Genomic DNA, 22,710 nt, shown 5'->3' with positions numbered 1-22,710 from the left:
CTTTGATTCTGGTAGCGACATTAGTCCAAACAGAATTGGCAAGTTGTGGTAGAAAAGGTATTGAAATAAATGGGCACTCTCCTGCGAGCTATTTTTAGTAGACTGTAAATCGCTTCTGTACAGCATTAAGGATATGATTAGAAAGCCGGCGCGACAAGGAGCAGAGTGGCGCAGCGGAAGCGTGCTGGGCCCATAACCCAGAGGTCGATGGATCGAAACCATCCTCTGCTAGCTTTTTTTTTTTTTTTTTTTTTTTTCTTTCTTTCTTTCTTTTTCTCCCGTCCCCCGATTTAAAATCCTGCAGCTCACTTTCACAGTAAGGAAAGAAAGCAAGAAAAGTCAAGACAAATGAGCCAGTAGGGCCAATGCTCCCAGGGTCTGCAATTTAAGAAAATTAAGGAAGTGCCTTCTGTGTGTAGTGCTGGCATTATGTTCAAACGAAGTGCCTGAGGTCACAGACGTGCACTGGCACGTTTGAAAGAAGCCATCCTAAATACAATTTTAAATCTATATCACATTATTGGGCTAAGCACTCTGCAGAATATTATAAAGTCTATAAATATCTTGTCCATAGAGTGAGTTTATTGAAACACGTTTTTGTGTAGATATATCTATTAAGTGTAAATATTGTTAACAGTCAAAATTTTTGTAATCCTACTGTAGTGACTTTTTAAAATTTTTTTAATATATAGAAGGCTCAAATAATAACAGCCCGGGACTTCTTTAAACCCCTGAGAAACTCCAAGAAAAGCATTCTTTTCTTCAAACGGATAGAGACATCGTGTGAAAAGTGCTCCGATGTCACTTTATAACAATCAAAGAAAGCACCAGAAGAGCATGGGAAGGGGGAAATTGCAGGAACCCATGCAGGATGGCGAGAGGGACAGTCGTGCAGATGCTGCCCGATAGTTAGACCGCCTTCCGGGCGCGGTTACCATGACAACTGTCCAGACAGAGGTCCTATGTACCTCGAGTCTGAAAACAGTGAATGTGGGTGAGTATTAATAGGAAAGAAACAATGAGTTAGCTTGTTAGAAAATATGCCTTGATGCAGACAATATGCAATACTTATTGCATCTCTTAGGGGCCATAAACTCGTTTTTCTGCTCAGCAGTGGTAGATGAAAAGACTTTTCTTTATTCCACAGAGTCCCCATATGCCACAAGACCACCTCGTTACATGACTTGAAGGACTCGGACCCGGCCGAAAACTCATTGCGCTTTCTAAGCATTTCAGCAAAGAGCAACTCCGGAGGACCACGTGGCCTAACGGATAAGGCGTCTGACTTCGGATCAGAAGATTGAGGGTTCGAATCCCTTCGTGGTTAGTTTTAGCGCCTGCGCGTTCCTATGTAGATCCGCAGCCCCAACCCCTAAAAAGGGCGAGGAGCAGCGGGCTGTCACCTATGTTTTCCCACATTCCGTTCTTTTCTTTTCTTTTCTCTGGCTCTACTTTAAAGAAGTCATTCTAGAAAGCCTTGGGAGAACCAGTGTCTGGGGTGACGCGAGGCTGAAAATCAACTGAAATAAGGTCGTTCAGTAAATTGGGGGCTCTCAAGTACACAAATTTGGATTTTGAGCACCCGAGTTTCATTTTCATAGGCTCGGCTTGTCCGGAGCCACTTGGAAAAGGGAATTCGACTCTGTCAACCGAGCGCTCTCCGACTGCTGAGCCTCGGCGCAGTGGGGAACCTGCTGCTTTGCCAAGGCCACGACCTCTCCTTCACATTTTGCCTCTAGTATGAGTCCATGTGTCCTTTAAAGTTCTGGCTGCTGTGGAGCCTATGTCACTGTTTTTCACTCTTCCCCCTCCCTTTTCCACCTTCCAGTCTTCCTTTGGTTGTGTTTTCATCAAACAGATGAGAACAGCTTGCATCCCAACCTAAATTACAGAGCAGAAATATTAAGGTTGTTGAAAGAGCCCAAGTGTTTACATAGTGTATATGCAAACAGAAAGACAGAGAAGATAGCTGAGCAAAATATAAAAACACACATTTTTGTGACTAAATGACCAAATTTAATAATTTATAGAATGAAGAAAAGATAATTTCCAACTGTTGACTTCATGGTGAAATGTGGTGTTTGATTTCAGATCTAAACATTGGTTCAAATGTGGGGGCCATGAGTGCTTTTGCTGGGTCAAAGCAATGAACAATTAAAACAGGGTAGCAATGGCCAGACTGTTTCTTAGAGCTGCTGTCTGACTGGTTTCCTCTAGTCATCTGTAAAGTCCAGATTGTACAGAGAGAACAAAAAGACTTAGCTCTTTTTACTTAATGTATTCCTCTTTCCTTCCCTCTTTAGTACTTAAGGGAAAAAACAGGCCCTTTGAGTTTGAAAGAAGTGGGGGGCAGAGGCAAAATTGCCCAGATCTACCTCCCTACTTTGGGACAAAACAAGAGATGGGCACATTTAAAATCATCCTTTACATGTATTAAAAGGAGTGACAAATGCCCTGGGTCTATTCTGCCTGGGTGAAGTTTCAATGCCTCCCTCTGCCACCACACACACACACACACACACACACACACACACACACACACATGCACTCAGTATGACTTTAAGTGTTTATTTTACAACAATCTGTTGAATGTTTACAGCGTGCAAAGTTAGAGAAACAGGATATAATTTCCAAGATTAAATGGGTTACAGTTTTTAAGCCATCTTTGAACCATATATACTGTATAAGCCATATATTGTTAGGTTGAATTTAAAAACAGATATTGCTTTAAAAATCCATGCTTGTTAGGTCTCAGCCTTCATGAGGCCTGGCTTATGACAAGTGTACTTCAGAAGAATTTTCCAGATCTGAAAAATTGCAATCCTAACCGGAGGATTTGAACATGTTGCAAACACCTCATCACCTCAACCACTTGATCTAAAAAATCTTGGTTCCCATGAGCCTTGCAAGGCAAGACTGGGTTTGTCTGCTGTCTACCTCAGCTTCCTCATCTGTAAGATAGAGACAGGTGATAGAGGGGGGAGTCTCAGAGAGATAATATCTACTGTCCCCTCAAATTTTGTTACTCTGTGCTGTGTGCCTGACCCCTTGCTATAGTTTAGTCTAAGGTGAAAACAGGTGACAGGTGAGATTTTTATGGGAGCATGTGGTAAAATTAAGATGTGCATGGCAGAATATAATCAAAGAAGGGGGAAATATATAGAGGCTGGAGCGCTTGGGAAAGATCTTGGATTTAAATTAATTCAACTAAAATACAAAGAGAAGAATAGTGTTTTCCTTTGCAGATTAAGGGACACTTAACCTGGGTTTTGAAAAAGGATTTTGCCAGGAGGGAGCAGAGACCCTCCTGGCAGAAGGAACGACATAAGCAAAAGCACATCGAGTGGGCAGTTTCTGCTCCTGGGGACAGACAAAACTCGAGTTTAATGAAGGAGTTGGGAGGGCAGGGGGTGATAAGGTGTCCAGAAAGAGCTTTGGACTTGGAAACGTGCCTGAGATTTAAAAGGCAAAGAATATGAGACAAAAACTGCCAAGACAGGGTTCCTAAAATTGGCTGGGGCAGTGAGCGAAGAAGGAGAGTGGTCATTGGGTCTCAGAGCCTCACTCACAGCACCTGCGCCACACGGACCGGTAGATCCCACGCAGGAGATTCTAATTGACTGAGCTCAGCGTGCAGTTCTTTCTCCTTTGCCTACAGACTCGAACATCCGGTTCACAAGGCACTAAAAACAACCCCTTAAAGGAGCTAAAACCTACTGCCCACAGCAGCGCAGGGACCTGAACGACGAGGATGGGATTCGAACCCACGCGTGCAGAGCACAATGGATTAGCAGTCCATCGCCTTAACCACTCGGCCACCTCGTCAGCTGCGTGGGGACTCCTGGATAAATATTACATTTCTTCAGTCAACAGAATTCTGTTTCGTAATTTCCATTATTTTATTGTAAGTGTTCATTAATAAAAATGATGTATTTGTTTGTATGAAAGGCCTTATTGCTTTGATAAAGGAAGAAAAATAAAGAAGAGGCTATAGTCTAGAGAGGCAGGGGCGAGGCAAGGACATGAACCTGAGTAAAAATTACAAAATACACTTTCCAAGAGAAATGTGGTATCTAAAAAAGCCGAACTCTCAGAAACAAAGAATAGAATACTGGTTTATAAGGGGTTTGCTTGGGGATGGGGAATTGGGAAGATAAAGGTCAAATAATACAAAACTTGGTGTTAGAAGATGAATCCGTTCTGGAGATGTAATGCACAGCACACCTATTGTAATCAACAATACTGCATTATATACTTTAAAGTTGTTAAGAGACTATATCTTAAATGTTCTCGCCACAGAAAAGAAATAATAACATGATGTGATGGAAGTGCTGGCTGATGCTACTGTGGAAATCACATTGCAATACATAAACGTATCAATCAACACGTGGCGCAGCTTAAACTCCCACAATGTTCTATATCAATCATACTTCTTTGTTTTAAAGTTCTTATTGTAGCATTTGTCTTATGTTGGATGATTTGGGGAGGGTGCAAGAAACCGGGCTTTGTTCTGGGTTGGACGCTGACAGTAATTCTGTGGTTGAGTATCTTAACTTTTATCTAGACGAAGATAAGACTATAATGAAGCTAAAGCTGTAAAACTAATGGTCCCTCATATTAGATGAAAGAAGATGTTCGGTATTGTTGTGGTTTGCAGTGACCTTGCCTGTTCTCAGAGGAGATTATGAAATGTTTTGTTATTTGTTTCTTTGTAATTTCTTCTTTCATTACAATCAGAGAATGACCTTGTCTGATGCTTCTGTTCTGTGAGACTGTTTTGTTCAACTGAAGAATCCCAATGGCCTAGCAATTTTTAGCAGCCAGAGGAAACAGCAAGGCACTGAATGTTGATGGGGGAACAAAGTTCAAGTGTAGGGGAGGGTATGTACAGACCAGAGAGTACTCTTGGTTTGGAAAACTCGAAGACAAGGTCACCAAAACTGAGACAAGTCCACCGAGATTTGAAGTCCAGGTGCTAGCCATCACATCATGAGAGCCTTGAAGGTGGATGTCCACTGAAAGACTGGTGTGTACTCCTCACAGATCTGTTTATCTTCAAAATGACCTGGGCATCACATTAGCTTAAGGAGTTTGAACAGAGCCTCTAATGGGTAGGGACAGTGGAGACTCTAAGATGTTCAGGGCAGCGGTGCCGCAGTACAGTGGGAACTAATTCAGCCAGGTGTTAGTGTTTAGAAACTGATGGAACACTTTAAGTGGCTCCAGGAAAGGAAGGGCCTGAGTTGGGGACTGTAAGGCATAAACTCTTAATCACTGGTGCCAGGGTTCTAACTTATCAGGATCTGGGGAACTCTGGGGGGAAAGGGACATCAAGTGTAAGGGGGAGCTTCCTACTGCAAATCTTATGTATATTCTGTGTATCTGGCTGTTACCTTTTGAGGGGTCTTCAAAGAAGAAAAGAATAGTGGAAGGGGCTTCGGACGTATGAACCCTTAAGACCCTGGGTACGCAAATAACTGAAGATGATCTGACTGACCTCGGGATCCCGGGCAAGAGTAGATGTGAAGAGAAAGAGAATATTCTGCAGGTACACGAAGGTGATGTAGGACACTTTACAGAAGTCCGAGAAAAGAGTGGGGGCTGACACGATAGTCCTCTGGGGAACCTTATGTACAGAGCCCGAGATGCACCAGCGACAGGGAAAACACGCGGGAAAACGTCAGCAGGCCAGCAGAAGGTCCCACCGAGACTTGAACTCGGATCGCTGGATTCAAAGTCCAGAGTGCTAACCATTACACCATGGGGCCACAGGGGCCTGTGCTGAGATACCTATAAATACTCCTTACAGAGCTTGTCATTCTCTCCACTATTTTGTGAATTATAGCTTTAGTTTAAAATATATTAATTAACTTAAAAATCTGCTGTATCACACACGGCAGAGGCTCCAAGATGAGCACGAAGAGCTGGGCTCACCCGTACCGCGAACTTCTCAAGATCGAGCGCGTGTTGGAAATTGATAGAACCCGAACACAGAACTGAGGTCCGGGCTGTGAAACGCGAACACTTGGGCATCCAGAAGAAAGCCTCACTTGCCAGGACTCTCAGGGGACCCTGCGGCGACGAAGGCGAGGACAGGTGTGGCACCCAGGAGAAGGCGTGGGGACGCTGCTGTGCGCGGCAGTGAGATGAGTTGGGAGCACAGGTGACCTGAAGGCAGAGGAAGGAAGGCACTAAAAGAGTGGCAGGTCCCACCGAGATTTGAACTCGGATCGCTGGATTCAAAGTCCAGAGTGCTAACCATTACACCATGGGGCCAATAACGCGAAGGGCCCCTCGCACGCTTTTTCAAGTGCGCTGGCACTGCGTCGTGTGGCCTTCGTGAGGGTGCCTTCTCTCCCGAATGCCCCATGGGTCCCGGGAGAAAATGCAAGGGCTCTGCCGGAGGCGAAGCCGAGCAGAGCTCACTTTTGCTTGGAATTTTCCTCCGGCCCATAGAGAGTTCGCGTAACGGCGTTCTTTGCAAAATCAAACCTGTGTATTCTTGGCAATTTCGGAGATTAAGAAAAAACTGCTACCTCTTTAGGTATTTTTAATTCGTCATTTGTGTGCCCGCATTTCCTAATGGACCGAATGCAAGTATAATAAAAGATCATTTTTGTTATATTTACTCATTTCTGTTACATATACAGGAAGTGTATGCATTAGAAAGAGCGAGCAAAACGGTTTTTAAAAAATAAGATTTAGCCAACATCTGAAAGCAGTTTTAAAAATTATCTTTTTGGTACTTCCTCTTTATAACTGGCCTCCGAAGTGGAAGATAAGAGGGCTCCAGGAGGAAAGGTTGGAAATTTCTGTTTGAGATGTTGTTTCCCAATCATCAAACATGATCATGAGGGGAATACTGATGCGCTGATGTGCCCACATTTTTGGAAGAAAATCAAGCGGAAGAAGTTATAGGCAGGCGGGGTTTCAGAAGTCAGGCCTGAGATAGACTGCGGTAGGGAGATAGCAACTCGCCTGAGCATCTCTATATTAGGCTCAGAAATTCCTAATATTATCCCAAAATTATTTTCAAATATTTTTCTCTAGCTATTGTTAGACCAAGAGGCTCGCACTACCTGCTTCCAGTTTTATGAAGAAATACAATAACAACAAGGAAAACTGTGTTTCGTGTGTTGTTTTAGTGTGTGTTTGAGTTTCCACAGTTGGTCCTGCGGATGATGTACGGAGAAAGAAAACACAACTACGTAGTCGGCAGGATTCGAACCTGCGCGGGGAGACCCCAATGGATTTCAAGTCCATCGCCTTAACCACTCGGCCACGACTACGAGACTCTTACTTCGCCCCAGATAAATTCCCATGAGGAATATTACCTTTCCTGTAACATCACTGGTGTTTCTGTTTGACAACTGTTCTGGAGTGTCTGTCATCATGGTAGTGAAAAACAACAAAAAACCCAACCACAAGATTTGGAAATCAAGGTCTCGAGTACAGAAGTTATCACAAATTGTAACAATCCGACTATGAGATAACAGTCCGATCTGTAACAGGTGCACTGGTCCCCAAATCTGAGATACTGAATCACAAGATTCGCCAGACCAATGAATAGCATTGACCGCAGCTGGAGAGGGAAAACAGTACACCTGCACTACTGGTCCACAGGCCCTATCTGATAGTGATAAACTTGATTAGATCCCCTTCCTAAAATCTGAATTTTCATCAAAACAAGGGCAGATAGCAGAGGATGGTTTCGATCCATCGACCTCTGGGTTATGGGCCCAGCACGCTTCCGCTGCGCCACTCTGCTCGGACGCAACTGGGTCGCTATCAAGTAATATTCAAAAAATAAACTTCGGCGTATTTTTCTTACTTCTAAGTAATTGATGAATCTATTTCAGTGGCCATCAATAAGAATGGAAAGACTACATTGATATCCAGACTTGTCTACACTCCACCTACAAATATTAGAGGCTTACAGTACCTGTGAAAGACTCCAAGCCTCAAATCGAAGTTCACTCGAGCACTGCCAAAATGATGTTTCAGGTTATTGGAAAACCAAACACATGCTAATTGGCATAATTTAATAAGGTGAAATTGCAAAAGGAAGGTTAACTGGTCTTTCTCAGCCCAGGCATCCCCGGATACCAGAAGAAACATAGCTACTTTAACATGGGTATTTTTTTCCATTTTTAAATCATTTTTATCTTTCAATTCCCTTTGACATAAATTAGTTTCAGGTGTAGATCCAAGAGATTAGACATTAATAATTTACTCAGTGATCATCCTGATAGATCTCGCACCCGTCATATTGTTTGTGATTGTTCAGTGGTATCTCGCCCCGCGGTGGGGGCGAGGAAAAAGAGGCGTTGCATTGGCCGGGAATCGAACCCGGGCCTCCCGCGTGGCAGGCGAGAATTCTACCACTGAACCACCAATGCCCGATGGTAACAACTCTCTTTTGTGTCCTTATATAGACATAGCTATATTGTCACATTAAAATAACAAGAATGTATGGCTTTTTTCCCTCAGGACTTTCTTAAATTTCATTCACTTTGAGCAGTACATTAATCACGCTGATGGAGGATCCAAAATAAGCCACCAGTGGTGGTGTGGCAAAAATAAAATCATTTCCAGCTAGACATTTGAGTTTCCAAAATCCCTTATCTAACAGCAGAGCCTTCCAAAAGAACTCAGTTGTCATAAATCCCGTTCCCCGAAGCAACTCTCAACTTCCCTTCTGAGAGAGAAGTTGGTGTAGGAAAAGAAAAAACAATTTTCCCTCTACCATTCTAAATTCTTGGTTGAAATCCCTGTAACAAAAGCAGAAGTTTATGAACACGTATATGTCATGTACACAAGGGAGAGACCCAGGGAAACTGGAAACTCTTGCAGAGTAACTGATGAAAGGGAGCAGAATTTTCCACCCCAAAATGCCTCTGTGACATAAGAATTATCTTAGGCTGAGTATTTTTTAAGAAACAGCAGACACAGAAGAAGATTTAAAAAAAAAAAAAAGTGGAGTCACAAATACATGCCACCCAAACTCTGATAAAAGCAGAAAATCTATTCTCTTTACCACAAGCCGATTTGGGAAGTCTTAACTGGTCTCAAGGTATGTATACCTCAGGAAAGTCACCTCGAGTTTTCATTTCCCCCCAAAAAGAGAACTGCACTTGACCCCGACCTGACCTGAACACGTAACCTTCTGATCTGGAGTCAGACGCGCTACCGTTGCGGCAACAAGGCCGCAGAGCGAGGCCTTTCTCCCTGGCAAGTGGGATTTAAATAATTTTCCCTTCTCCCCAAATACTTTTTTCTCTTTTCTTCCAGGATCTAAAGATTTATTTCTTTTTATTGGTAGATTTGATTATTCACTCCCCCCACCCCCCACCCCCCCACACACACACTATTCATGGCTTCGTCAATGCTTCGTTTTTAAAGATACGGGGTTACCCAGATTAAATATTAATTCCCATGCTCCCTATGGGGAAAACTGTCGTTTCCCACGTTGAAATTTCCCTGTTTTGAGAAAAATCGTGTACGCGTTGGGTTTACATCCACAGGGACACTGGGATAAGAACGGCTACGCGGCTGGCGCTACTGCTTTTCCCATAAATTCACCCGACGCCCCGCCTTCTGAAGGGGACCCCGCCTGGCGCTCGCTCCCCGCGCCGCAGACGCCGCGCCCCCCGCCCCGCGCCGCAGACGCCGCGCCCCCCGCCCCGCGCCGCAGACGCCGCGCCCCCCGCCCGCCCCGCGCCGCAGACGCCGCGCCCCCCGCCCCGCGCCGCAGACCCCGCGCCCCCCGCCCGCCCCGCGCCGCAGACGCCGCGCCCCCCGCCCCGCGCCGCAGACCCCGCGCCCCCCGCCCGCCCCGCGCCGCAGACGCCGCGCCCCCCGCCCCGCGCCGCAGACCCCGCGCCCCCCGCCCGCCCCGCGCCGCAGACCCCGCGCCCCCCGTCCCGCGCCGCAGACCCCGCGCCCCCCGTCCCGCGCCGCAGACGCCGCGCCCCCCGTCCCGCGCCGCAGACCCCGCGCCCCCCGTCCCGCGCCGCAGACCCCGCGCCCCCCGTCCCGCGCCGCAGACCCCGCGCCCCCCGTCCCGCGCCGCAGACGCCGCGCCCCCCGCCCCGCGCCGCAGACCCCGCGCCCCCCGTCCCGCGCCGCAGACGCCGCGCCCCCCGCCCGCCCCGCGCCGCAGTCCCCGCGCCGCAGACCCCACGGGCGGCGGAGCCTCAGCCCACCAGCGTCAGCGGCCGTCTTCTCCGTCGGAGTCCGTGGGCCTCCGGGCTTCCGTCCTGCGCCCGCGCCATTCGGTTCTGAGCCCTCAGCTTTCTCCACTAGGCCTGTAGGGGACCTTCCTGTAGCGGTTCTCAGACGGTGCTCCCGGGACCCCGAGCGTCCCCATCAGCTGGGAACTGGTTAGCAACGCAAACCCGGCCACACCCGGGCCTACGCGACCAGGACCGCGGGGGGCGGCCCAGTGGCCTGTGTTTGGAAACGTCTGAGAATCTCTGCCCCAGCTTAGAGACCCGAAACTTTGCTCTCTTGAGAAAGTAAACTTGCAGTCTTCTTCCAGGATGGGGCAAGGGTAGGAATATCAGTTTGCCAGGGCTGCCATAACTAAGTCCACAGGCTAGGTGGCTCAGACAACAGGTTTATTTTCCCACACTTCTGGAGGCTAGAAGTCCTACATCAACCTTGTCAACAGGTGTGTAGGTGGCTACCTTCTCCCTGGGTCTTCACACGGTCTTTTCCCTGTGTGTGCCTGTGTCCTAATCTCTTTTTATAAGGACAGCAATCATCTTGGATCAGGGCCCAACCATATGATCTCATTTCACTTTTCTTACCTTTTTAAAAACCGCATCTCCAAATACAGTCACAGCCTGAGGTCCTGGGGGTTAGGCAGGGGGTGGGATTGGGGGTAAGGACAGAATTCAGCTCCTAGCAGGCAGTTTCCAGGTGGAGCTCCTGCTGACAGTTCCTGAGCTTGGCCTGGGGGTGAGCACGAGGTCTGTGGTGTAAATTTGCTCTTCCCATACTGCTTGTTTGGGGTTCAGTTGTCTCAGGTCTGACAGGTCAGCTGTCACACCTCAAGCGGATTTCCAGATTACAAAATGTTGCTGTTATCTCCTCTCCTCAACCTTCCGTCCTATTGGAATTTGTTTTAGAGTTGCTTTAAACGGGATTTCTGGAGTGCGCAAATGTAAATCATGTGCTTAATCCGCCAAATTTACCTGGGAGCCCTGCCCAGCAGCGGGGGTTCCCTAGGTAGACAAAGCGACCCGGTTCCTTCTTCGCCTCCCTCCTTCAGCCTTCAGCGTTTCTTCCCCGCTGTGGCCTTCCTCCCCGATTCCCATCAAAAGCCATGGCAGCGAGTTCCTCTCCTGGGTAGTCATCTCAGTTGTAACTTTACAGTATTTTTACCATTAGGTTCAGCTTGTTTCCCAATTAGATTGTAAGATTTTCGAGGGTCGGAAGCGCCTTGGCTCACGGTGATAATTTCGCTATTATTCCAGTTGCAGAGCCGAGATTCTTCCAACACATCTGCTACCCTCAAGAAGGCGGTTCGGGGAGACCACGTGGCCTAATGGATAAGGCGTCTGACTTCGGATCAGAAGATTGAGGGTTCGAATCCCTTCGTGGTTGGCTCATTTAACGTAGTTGTGGTCAGTGTCCTAACAAGTACTAATTTTACATCCTGTTAAAGTCAGAAATCTGCTCTTCACCCTAACAATTTATCTTCTGTCAACAAAGTTAGGACCCCCGGGAGTGGAGCCTGGGAGTCTGTGTTTCCACCAGCTGGGCCAGCGCGGCCCTTGCAAACCCGAGCGTGAGAACTACTGTGGGCCTCAAGTTCTCCCCGCCCGCTGGACGCCAGTGCAAACACAGGGCCTCTCGCTGTTTAGTGCCCACTCATCTGCACCCAAGATTATTATAACGAGTGTGTTGTGCAGCCTCCTGGGGAAACTCTCGGAAACACTGGAGCAGAGGAAGGCAGTAAAAAGGTCAATAAGTTTGACAAAAGCCCCCTCTAACAAACGTAGGGAAGCGGTAGAATTAGAAATTCACCATCTGCAATCCCCAAGAAAACAATAGACTCAGGACAAGAGCAGTAGCGACCTTAAACCCCTTAGGAGAAGGTGATTGAGATGCAATATGTTCATGGTGTCAAAGTGCCAACCCAGGATCTCTTGCTAACTGCAAAGGGCAAAGGAAGCCCTGAGAAGTACTGGATCAAGTACATGGTGTCAACCCAAAAGTTTTAACCTGAATCTAATCTAATCAATTAAAGGGCTCTAATCAGTCACTTGGACTTAACTTCTAGTTTAGAGTATAAGAATAAATTAAAAGTTGCCGTGGGGAAACAATAAGACAAATCCAGAATGTGGAACATTCGACACGTCATTTGGCTTGGACTTTTTTTTAAAAGTCAATGTCAAAATGAAAAAAATTTAAAAATAGCTGAGAGGCTGTTGTAAACTAAAAGGGACTAAGAAAACATTACAGCCAAATGTGCTGAATGAACTTTGATTGGATTTGGTTAGAAAAACTGGCTCCAAAAGACATTAGGGACATTTAAATAAGGACTGAATATTAGATGTTTTTATAAAGAATTATTAGACTTTGGAGGAGCGTATAGGGGGATAAATGGTGATGGAAGGAGACTTGGGGTGGTGAACACGCAATACATTGTACCGATAATGTGTTGTAGAATTGTGCACCTGAAACCTATACATTTTCGTTAACCGTTGTCACTCCAATACATTCAATAAAAAGGAAAAAAAGAATTGCCAGATATTTTAGTTATGATAATGGTATTTTGGTTATGTAAGATGTGTTTATGTGATAAAACAAATATGGCAAAATGTTAACAACTGTTGAATATGGGTAGTAGGTATACAGATAATTCCCTATTCTTTCAACTTTTTTAATGTTTAAAAATATTCATAATGAAAATTTTAATTTTTTAAAAAAGACTTGGCAGAAGTTGTCCTAGTTAAACAAAGACTCTGAAGGATGGGTACAGGGCTCCAAGAAGACAGAAGGTCAGCATGAAGAACCCAGGCCAGGTAAGGAAGGGCAGATCCTTTTTGCTCAGGAGCCCCAGGCTCCCTAACAGAGTGGCCAGAAAGGAAGTTAAGAAGGTTAGATAGACTCCCAAGATAGGGCTTCCTATGCTATCGGTGATCTTCCCTGTAAAGGGGGTAAGGGACACAATCAGATTTGCATTCTCAGATGAACATACCAGTGAGTGCTGACATAGCCCCACCTGCATAATCAGCCCTTAACTGCATCATCTCTGGTGTTCTCCCATTGCCACCCCTCCAAAAAGTAATGTTCCAGCAAGACAGAAGTGTCTGCAGTTTCTCTCGTATTCTATGAGGTTGAGGCCTAGAACAGTAACCCCTTCTCCCTTTGGGCTTATTTCCATACATCCTTGAGATCTGAGCTCCAAAATAATTCATTCCATAACCTGGTCTAAGAAAATGGGCCTGAGGCTTGGGAAGAAAAGCCAGATTAGAGAAGTAATTAGGAGGTTGACCTGGGTGCCCCTTTTAAAAACTTAGGTTATTGGAGATTTAAGTTTGGAAAGAAAGGATGGAACATACATTTTTGGAATGTATTGCTTGCAAGATGCGCATAAAGATACAAAAAGAAATAACCAAGACAATTTTATATTCTGGAACTCAGAAGAGAAATATGGGCTGGGGAGGGGGGAGGGGTTGTTTGTTGTTCCACTTATTCATGCATTCAATGGTTTTGTATGTGCCGTGGTGGGAAATTGAACCCACAATGTTGGCCTATTGGGACAACATTATAACCAACTGAGCTACCTGGCCAGGGCTGGATTCTCATTCTTGAACTTTAAAATGATGGTGAAAATACCAGCTGATATTTGTTGAGCCCTTCCTATATTCCAGGCATTAGATTAGGTGTTTGAACACGTAGGGTATCTATCTGTAAGGAACATCTTTGTCAGGTTATTTAAAGTTATTGCAATATGTCGCTGATCTGTTTTCTAGAAAAGATCCAAAGAGGCATTCTCAGCTTACCACATGCTAGCATTGAAGTTGGTTGATTCTTTTTTAGTTTCATTAATGGGACGTGGTATCTTTTGTCTTGTTCTCTAATCACTAAATCCTGAAGTATGATATAATAAATGCTATATGGTAAATTGAAGAACACTGAGCAACACCTTTCTGGTTCTCAGCTGTAGTCGTGGCCGAGTGGTTAAGGCGATGGACTAGAAATCCATTGGGGTCTCCCCGCGCAGGTTCGAATCCTGCCGACTACGACGGCTGGCTTTTATGTTCAGATATTCTCTACCCACTTAAAAATCATAGCACGTGTTTAAGCTAAAACCCATGAAACTTCAGTTTCAGTTGTAAACTTCGGCAGTTCCAGATTCTGGGGGGAAAAGCAAGTTGAAGGAAAGGATTCACATACTGTTATTTAGGGCAAGTAATTCTGCTTCCTTTTTCTGTACGTGTAAATATCATGTACAGTCCAGGTGGGCCAGTGGCGCAATGGATAACGCGTCTGACTACGGATCAGAAGATTCCAGGTTCGACTCCTGGCTGGCTCGTATATCCTGTGTTTTGTTTTGTTTTTTTTGGTTATGCTCTTTGAGGCTCCTCTCGTTCCTAGGCTTCTGTATTGTTTATCTTTTAATTTAATTAATTTAAAATTTTTATTCTATATCTTTTACACAAGATAACAAAATGTTAATAATATAGGTTCCAGCTTATAGCTCACAACTCTTATACATAAATTTTCTTTGCCACATTGCTAATTTATTTTCAAAACTGACCCATCTTCAAAATTGTCTCTCTCAACTTCATTTTTTAAGAGCAGTTATAGGTTCACAGTAAAATTGAGAGGAAAGTACACATGCATAGCCTCCCCCATGGTCAATATCCCCCACCAGTGGTACATGCGTTACAACTGATGAACCTACATACACTGACACATTATAATCACCCAAAGTCCATAGTTTTCATTAAAGTTCACCCTTGATGTTGTACATTCCATGGGTTTGGACAAATGTATAATGACATATATCCATCTTTCTAGTATCATGTAAAGTATGTTCACTGCACAAAAAATCCTCTGTTCCTTGCCTACTTATATTCCCTCCCACACACCCCTGCATTTTACTGTATTCATAGTTTTGCCTGCAATGTGTAGCCTTTCAGATTGGCTTCTTTCACTTATTAATATGCATTTAAGTTTCCTCCATGTCTTTTCATGGCTTGGTAGCTCATTTCTTATTAATTATGAATAATATTCCATTGTCCGGACATACCAGTTTATTTATTCATCATCTACCGAAGGGCATTTGCTTGCATCCAAGTTTTGGTTGTTATGAATAAAACTGCTCTAAACATCTGTGTGCAGGTTTTTGTATAATCATAAATTTCCAGTCCTTTGGGTAAATAACAAGGAGCACAGTTGCTGAACCTTAATGTAAGAGTATATTTAGTTTTGTAGGAAACCACCAAACTCTCTTGCCAGTTTCTACACCATTTTGCATTCCCACCAGCAACGAGTGAGAGTTCCTGTTGCTCCACATCCTTGCAGCATTTGATGTTGTTAGTGTTCTGGATTTTGGACATTTTAATAGTTATGTAGTGGTTTCTCACTGTTGTTTTAATTTGCATTTCTCTCATGACAGGATGTGGAATATCTTTTCCTATGCTTTTAAAAAATAGGCCAAAGACTTAGACATCTCCCTAAAGAAGATATACACACAGTAGATAGGAAATTTTGTTAGGTTATTATTTCTAGTCTTTTTACATACACATAATTTAAAGAATCAAACATTTCGCATGATTTGTAACAAAAGCCAACAGTCCTCTCTTTGCTCCCGGTTCTAATGGTTCCCATGGTAACTATGAACCGAACCTCCCATTGAGGCAGATATATTTGGGATGGGGGGGAAAATAGGAACAACCTTAGCAGAGGATGGTTTCGATCCATCGACCTCTGGGTTATGGGCCCAGCACGCTTCCGCTGCGCCACTCTGCTACAACGCGAGCAGTTCTCAAAGTTAATATTCGGCTTTTCCAGGGTTTGACCTCTTCAATTTTTTTTCTTTTTTGCGGAGGTTCTTTTTCCAATTTTCAGAACTAAATGTGTTCTTTTTCTCCTTCTCCAGATCAACAATCTGTCGTTTGTAATACGATGGCCATGGGCCTGAACTAACTCCTAAGAAAAGAGTTCATAAGAAATGGAGCAGCACGAGGGCGTGGTTAGATACATCGTCACCGTGCGCTCGGCGGACGTGTACGTGGCTGCATCTGTAACAAAGCGCCTGCCGATATCCCAAAGGTCATGTTTTAAAGTCGTTCTCAGTTATACAAAATAATAAAACTCTGAAGAAACTAACGTGCCTTCCCTTTCTTCCTTGCTGTAGTGCGATGGTGTTGCGGGGGTGGGGGGACGTTCTGGAGCCCAAGAGAGAAAAAAAACAAAACACGCACGTTTCTGCACTTTTTTGTTTGCTTGTTTTAAACATAGAGTTTTAGGGTGTCCCCGGGACTTCCAGCCCACAGGATCAACTTTCTAGTGCTATAGTTCATTCTCTGTACTCTCAGTTGGGGGGGGGGGGTGAGAGGAGCCTGTGCTCCGGTTTTCTGCTTGCTGCGGAACCTCCCTGGCACGGAAAAGCCGCTGCAGCCGTGCAGCGGGTGAACCAGGCTGGTCTGCGGTCTGCGCAGCTGCCAAAGGTTGGAGCGCGGCTGCGGGGAGGGTCCCCAGCACCCACGGGAGCGCGAGGGGGCGAGCGCCGGGAGCGCCGGCGAAGTGGAAGCCAGAATGTTCGCAACAAGAGAGTAAACGCCCCTGTGAGCCCAGAGATCAGCGCCCAATACAATAACAACATTGAATACTCTTCTGTATATTCGCCTCTTTATTGATTTTTACTTTCTTAAGGCGCTTAAGGGGGGCATCCAAGATCGGAGAAAGCAGGAAAGGCGTGTTTTTCTTCCTGGATAAGATTTAACTTTGTGGACCAGAACCTTCCCCTTCTCCTACTCCACCCCCGGGCCCTAATAAAATAAAAAATAAATTTAAAAAAAAAAAAAGGCCTGACCCCGACGTGATTTGAACACGCAACCTTCTGATCTGGAGTCAGACGCGCTACCGTTGCGCCACGAGGTCCCCCGGAGCCGGCGCCTCCTAAATCTGCCCACCTGATCTGTGGGGTAGACTTCCGCGCCTGGGTGCCAACCGCGCCCCGGGGTGCGAACCCCGCCTGGCTCCCTCCTCAACCGACCCCCGAGTCTCTCTGCGTCCCAATTGCTTGTATCCGCACTTCTTCCCATTAAATTTCATTTCTTTTCTCACCTAGTTTTCTCCATCTAAATAAAAAATAGACGTTTCGGGGACTTTTGTTGTTTTTGTCGGTCGCTACCGAGCGCAGTGGGGAGGTAAGGGATCTGGGCGCGGGACGTGCTGGGCTTTCAGAAAATAAACGACCAGGGGAGGAACGAATCTGCAGAGAATTCAGGGTGATCAGCTGCTGACTAAAAACTGAAATTTACACTTTCCTCACCCGCCCCATAGACTTGCTGTGAATTTACAGATGCAACGTGCTTAGAAGGATGCCTACCCGGCGCACAGTGGACTCTCAATAAATGCTGGTGAATTTCTATCAATGCAAAGTTTGCTGAAATTCTTACTGCCTCACCATCTCTGGAAGCTTGTGCTACATCCAGCTGGACCTGGGCCAGAGCACAGGTTTATTCCCCTAAGTCCCCTTAGGGACAGCTACACCGCTCCCCCACCCCGGACATTTCCCCACATGATAGGTAAGGAAACAAGGGGGCAGGAAAGGCATTAACTTTCTAAGGTCTACTGTCAGAGCCATGGTCCAGTGCTTCACTGCCCGGCTGTGCAGGATGACTTCCTCCAGGGATGAATTCACAGTGACCACATCACCCAGGGCTGAGAAGGGACTAGAAGCCAACCTCCTATCCAACATGTGACCTGTGATCACTGAGCCGAACCAGCCCCCCAAATTCATACTTAAAAGACAAACATAAATTTGGGAAGAAGGGAGCTAGATGAACTTCAGTGGGATTTTTATCACACGGTAGAGTTATGTTAAGAATTGTGCCTTGGGAAGATTCTTCTAGAAGAAATGTACACAATGGCCTGATTGGGATCTTCAGGTCACAGGAAGGGAGTATCCTGTGGGTGAAGGGGTGCTGGGCCCAACCAGCCCATCGAGTGGCAGTCAGGAAGCCTGTCTTCACTGCCATGGTCCTGAGGGCACTGCAGTGCCACCTCCCAAGGGAAAGGAAAGGCTTTGGACTCACTCAGTATCCTCAGGTCTCTCACTCCAAAGTTTCTGAATGAGTCCCAGAGTCTCCATCACAGCTGCTGGCTCCATTCTCTACCCCCAGTCCTTCCCTGTGTCCTCCCATCTCTCCCCTGCTCCTTACAGCTCAGCAACTTGCAGGAGAGTCCTTGGCTTTGGGAAGAGGGTGCTTATGTCCCCCTCAACACCTGCCCATCCCAAACCCAACCACACACACACACCTGTACACATACAGGCCTCTGTCCTGGGAGTGAGCAGGGATGCCACAACACTCAGGGGATCGGAGACCATATAAAAAAATTTATAAAAACTTACATTGCCTCTGAAATGAGACAAAAAAATAATAATTAAAGGCCAGATAATCTCCACAGGCTGTTCCCAGTTGTGCGTTTTTCATGCTTAAGCAGCTTCTTTGTATTCTACTGAGTGACTGGTGAGGAGGGGACTTGGCCCTGGGACGTGGAAACTTTTTTCTGCAAAGGGCCAGATATTACATATTTTGGCTGTGTGGACCATGGGGTCTCTGCCAGAGCTCCTCTTGTAGTGGAGTCTTAGATGGGTGGATTGGCCATGTCCTAGCAAAACCTTATTTACAGGTGCTGACATTTGAATTTCATATAATTGTGACCTGCCCCACAATGGTTTTTAGTTTCCCCATGTCTCGACTACAGAAAAGACCACTAGCAGGAAGGGTGTAGGGTGCCTCTGCATCCTAACCTCAGGACTTGTTGTTAACTGAGAAAAATCTTCATTGTTTAAGCAGGTAATGGGATCTGACACCCTAGAGTGGTGCTTGGAGAACTTAGGCCTTCCGAACCTCAAGCCCATTCTCCCACACCTGCCATCCTCCTTAACGTTGGTCTTTTATCTCTCCCTCACTTGTGTGTAGTTAACATATGAAATAAAAGAGCTCAGAGATGAGGCTTGCCACAGGAGACGGTATCACAACCCAATAAGATCAAGGGAGGACCTTCTAACAGACCACGAAAGTGGAATTCCTGTCACCTGCTGCATTTGGCAAGAATACAGGACTGGCCCACCTTCTTTCTTTATGGGAATGGGAGCAAGACATGTTTCCCAGGGAGAACCACATGAGAATGAAGGCAGAGACAGGGGGATGCCTCCACAAGCCAGGAAATGCCAAAGACTGCCAGCAAACTCCAAAACTAGGGCCAGGGCTGAACCAACCCTGTGGGGACCTGGAGCTAAGGCTTCCAGCCTCCGGAACTGAGAAGGCAATGTTCTGTTGTTTAAACTGCTCAGTATGTGGCACTTTGTGCAGCCAGGCCTAGGGAACTAATGTGGAGCTATACAGTGCTTTCCATAGATGTGTGGTTTGTAGTGAGATATATATATATAGATATGGGAAGGGGTGGGCAAGGAATGTTAACCCATGTATTTATCCTGCATCAGAAAACTCTACCTTGCCTCATGCCCAATGAAAGGGTTCTTAACCACTAACATGAAGAGAAATGAGTGCATTTTTAACTTTCCAAATTATTATTATTATTTTTTAAATATATCTTTATTGATTTCAGAGAGAAGAAAGGAGAGGGAGAGAGAGACAGAGACATCAATGATGATAGAGTCATTGATCGAGCCCGCAACCAGGGCATGTGCCCTGACCAGGAATCGAACCCCGATCTCCTAGATGCCAGGTTGATGCTCAACCGCTGAGCCACGTTCGGCTGGGCCTGAATTATTTTTTAACAATCCATATCAAAATTATACTTTGGAGGTACATTTTTGAGTGTCAAACTCCTGTCTTTTCGGCAACAAAAGCAGCGCCCCACAGGACATGGGGCATAGTGTTTATGCCATGAGACAATCATCATGGAACAGTACCTCTCCCCCTCAGGTCCTGGACCCTTGAGGGGTTATGAGATCAATATATTCGGTAGAGACCAATTTTTAAAAATCAAAATCAAATGGAACTATGAGAGCATACAGTATATATAAATTTGCATGTTCAGAGTTACAATATGGAATATATTTCTTACTGTGGATCACAATAAAGAAAATTTTCACTTAAAATTTTCAAACAAAGATTTCACATTATTTTGTGTGAAAATAAATTTTCAATAAAGATTTCACATTAAACAAAGATTTGGGAACCTGGCAGGACCACAGGGTGGATGGAGGGAGAGTTGGACACATTTCCCAGGCTTCTGCCAGTAGGGGGTGGAGGTGCCTGAAATTACCCTCTGAGAAGTTAGAGGAAGAGGGGGGAGGAGGAGTTGGGAGGGGGGATGGAACCGGAAAAACGGGGGTGAACGAAGCAAAGGGAGGGGAGGAGGGGGAAGGGAGGAGGGGAGGGGAGGAAAGGCAGGGGAAGGGGGGCAGGTGCATGTAGCTCCTGGTCCCAGAATGAAGAGACCTATGGAGCTGACAGGACCCAAACTGCAGCCTGGAGCCCAACCCCAGTCAGCCCAGCCCAGGGGAGCCCACCCAGACCAGGGGCCCCACGAGGGAGAGAAATCAATGTTGATACAATCTCCTTCAGGCATGACTGCGATAGAAATCTGTCTAAAACACCTGCACCCAGTAGGGAGTAAAGGTTATTACCATTATTTTTTATAACAGGTGCTTTCAAATAGGGACTTTGCACTCTTTCCAGTCATGAGCCAGCTTTCTTTTCCCCACCCTTTCCTCCAGGTGAGACACTCAAGTAGCATAAGGACCTTCCCAGTGCCTTTGTTCTGTGGATTTCAGCCGGGAGTGTGAAGGGTAAAAGGGGCAGTTGGTAAAAGTCAGAGTCCCAGGTCCCTGTTAGAGAGGCTGAGAAGCTACGTGAGCCTGCAGGGTGATGCTCGCCCACAGAAGGAGTGGGGTGCTCTGAGCCTACCCGTGGAACCCAGGTGGGAGCAGCAGGCAGGGCAAGGTAAGGCCTGAACTGGGAAATCTGTGGGAGTGAGCCCACTGGAATGAGGGAGCTTCACACAGCAGCAGAGGCATCTTACAGTCTCTCCTGCTCATCTCCTGGAGCGTGGTCTAAGAGATTCTCAAAGGCTGATACCAAACCCGGGTTCAGTTGCCTGCTGCTTGAAAGCTGGTGGACAGGCAGGGACTGGTGGAAGGAAAGTAGGTCTATTTAGAGCCAGCAGCTTGAGATGGTGGTGGACTCATGTTGCAAAGATCCTCTGAACAACGGGACGTGGGCAGGGGTTTTTGTAAGAAGGGAGAGAGGATGGGGGGACAGGGGGACAGAACATTGGATTCAAAAGGAGGGGGTTGAGAGAGCTCCACTGAGGGCACTAAGCACATGCCAACACAGTCTGCTCAGATAACTGGCTGAAGGTCAGCGAAACTCCCGGGGCTGGAATGTCTGAAGGTCTGAGTCTGCTTCCTTTAAATTAGTTCCTGGAATTGCGAAGCAAACAGGCGCTTTATGTGCAGTCACATATTGGTTACAACATGTCATCATTTACAGAAATAATGTTAAAAGACAGGTGGGGAGGGTTACAAGGTGTGTGTCTTAAATGTGTTTATGTAAAGAGGTTCATTACAGAATGATTTGTAATATTGGGATATAGAAAAATCTGAAACAACATACGTGTACAGCAGCTGGAGACTGGATAAACAACACACTGCGGCTAGGACTTCCAATACTGTGCTGAGCGGAAGGGGTGATAGTGGGCAGCCTGTCTTATTCCTGACATTAGAGGAAAAGCTTTCAGGTTTTCACCATTGAGTATTATCTTAGCTGTAGGTTTAGGAATCGTGGTTTTAGATAATGGTTTTTATTTATAATTATAACAAAGTTGGATTTAATTTGAGTGTTTAAATTGTATCTACATTTTGTTATTGCAGATTTACTATGATGAACAGCATTAAACATAAATCCTTATGTTACTGCCTGTTTTTTTTTTCTTTAAGGTTAATTCGTGTAAGTGGAATTTGTGGGTGAAAGGACAAAGCATTTTAAGTCATTATGTATATTTCTATGGCAAAAATACATCCAGAAATATTTATATTCATATGAAATACAGTATATAATTACCTTTATAAATTATTTAAATTTATTTTTTAATTCAAATTTGTCTATAATCAAAACAATAAAATAAAACAGCCCCAAAAATACGTGGAAATATATTCCCCGCTCAAAACACTTAAAAAATTTAGAACATTGAAATAATTTTAAGATTAAATGGTGCAAAGGACTTCAGCTTCTGCTCTGAGTGAAATGGGAGCCCTGGAAGGGGCTGAGTAGAGGGGCGACCTGGTTTGAGTCAGGAGAGTTCTGGCTGTGGTGTTGAGCAGAGACTGTAGGGGGCACCAGTGGACTCGGGGACTCAGAGAGGAGGGTCCTGCATAATCAGAGTGTGATGATGGAGGCCTGGACCTGACTGTCCCAGGAAGTGTGGGTAAGGGAGGGCTTCTGAGCACATTTGGACAGTGGAGCCAAGGATCTCCTGGTGACT

At 45.7% G+C, this 22,710-nt stretch overlaps 1 protein-coding gene across 1 annotated transcript in view; it reads right to left on the bottom strand.

The window, feature by feature from the left end:
* LOC308548950 (histone H2B type 1-C/E/F/G/I) overlaps positions 1–22,710 on the bottom strand; it is a 329,370-nt gene that overhangs the window by 80,394 nt on the left and 226,266 nt on the right. The window lies entirely within an intron of this gene.

This window comes from Miniopterus schreibersii, assembly GCF_964146895.1.
Source record: "Miniopterus schreibersii genome assembly, chromosome: 19".
NCBI lineage: Eukaryota > Metazoa > Chordata > Mammalia > Chiroptera > Miniopteridae > Miniopterus > Miniopterus schreibersii.
This window is presented reverse-complemented; position numbering and strand designations above follow the sequence as displayed.